The sequence below is a fragment of the Drosophila miranda genome (assembly GCF_003369915.1).
Source record: "Drosophila miranda strain MSH22 chromosome Y unlocalized genomic scaffold, D.miranda_PacBio2.1 Contig_Y3_pilon, whole genome shotgun sequence".
In the NCBI taxonomy this organism is placed as follows: domain Eukaryota; kingdom Metazoa; phylum Arthropoda; class Insecta; order Diptera; family Drosophilidae; genus Drosophila; species Drosophila miranda.
Window position 1 is genome coordinate 843,975 of NW_022881625.1, and position 1,922 is coordinate 845,896.

Sequence of the window (1,922 nt, forward strand, 5' to 3'; positions counted from 1 at the left end):
TCGCCACACCCCTTCCGCCCCCCGCAAAAGGACGAAAACTGGGGATATTCAAAAATCTCAGAGACATTAAGGCTGGAGTAACCAAATTTGTATCTGCACTCCTGTTAGATCTTACTATAAAACGTGTATCTCAAAATTTCGCCCCATCCTCTTCCGCCCCCACAAAGACGAAAAAACTGTTGCATCCACAATATTGAGGATACGAGAAAACTAAAAACGCAGAATCATAGATAGATAATACTACTCAATTGCTGAATCTGGATAGATCAGATCAATTTTATAGCCAAAAGAACAAATCAATTTGCACTGGCTACGCAGCGCCCGACGTCACGCTCAGACTGATTTTCTGTCTCTCTCGCACGCACTCTTTGTCGTGTCGTTCAATATTAGCGCGTCTGCCGGATGGAGAGCCATACTGGACTAAATACTACGTTACTGAAGATATATATAATGTAGAGTATGATTCGGTTGATCACGCATCAATAAGCCAAGCGATTGAGCTGTCTGTCTGTTCGTCCGTCTGTCGTTTTCGTCCTTCAGCGCTAGTGCTCAAAGATATAAGAGCTAGAGCAACGATTTTTGATCCAATTCTGTGATATGTCACTGCTACAAAAATATTTCAAAACTTGGGTATTGGTATATTAGATTTGTGGTAAAAGTGGATGTGTCTAACGTCCAGAAGGAATCGTTTCCGACCCCATAAAGTATATATATTCTTGACTCAGCATCAATAGCCGAGTCGATTGAGCCCTGTCTGTCTGTCCGTCCGTCCGTCTGTCCGTCTGTCCGTCCCTTCAGCGCTAGTGCTCAAAGACTATAAGAGCTAGAGCAACGATGTTTTGGATCCAGACTTCTGTGATATGTCACTGCTACAAAAATATTTCAAAACTTGGGGTATTGGTATATTAGATTTGTGGTAAAAGTGGATGTGTGTAACGTCCAGAAGGAATCGTTTCCGACCCCATAAAGTATATATATTCTTGATCAGCATCAATAGCCGAGTCGATTGAGCCCTGTCTGTCTGTCCGTCCGTCCGTCTGTCCGTCTGTCCGTCCCCTTCAGCGCCTAGTGCTCAAAGACTATAAGAGCTAGAGCAACGATGTTTTGGATCCAGACTTCTGTGATATGTCACTGCTACAAAAATATTTCAAAACTTGGGGTATTGGTATATTAGATTTGTGGTAAAAGTGGATGTGTGTAACGTCCAGAAGGAATCGTTTCCGACCCCATAAAGTATATATATTCTTGATCAGCATCAATAGCCGAGTCGATTGAGCCCTGTCTGTCTGTCCGTCCGTCCGTCTGTCCGTCTGTCCGTCTATCCGTCCCCTTCAGCGCCTAGTGCTCAAAGACTATAAGAGCTAGAGCAACGATGTTTTGGATCCAGACTTCTGTGATATGTCACTGCTACAAAAATATTTCAAAACTTGGGGTATTGGTATATTAGATTTGTGGTAAAAGTGGATGTGTGTAACGTCCAGAAGGAATCGTTTCCGACCCATAAAGTATATATATTCTTGATCAGCATCAATAGCCGAGTCGATTGAGCCCTGTCTGTCTGTCCGTCCGTCCGTCTGTCCGTCTGTCCGTCTATCCGTCCCCTTCAGCGCCTAGTGCTCAAAGACTATAAGAGCTAGAGCAACGATGTTTTGGATCCAGACTTCTGTGATATGTCACTGCTACAAAAATATTTCAAAACCTTCGCCCCGCCCACTTCCGCCCCCACAAAGGACGAAAATCTGTGGCATCCACAATTTTAAAGATATGAGAAAACCAAAAACGTTGAATTGTAGAGAATGACCATATCTTTAAGACTGCGGAATCTGAATTGGATCGTATTATTATTATAGCCAGCATCAAGAAAACAATTTCATTTTTTCTTGCCCTGTCTCTCTCTAACACACACGTAGCATAGGCGGCTT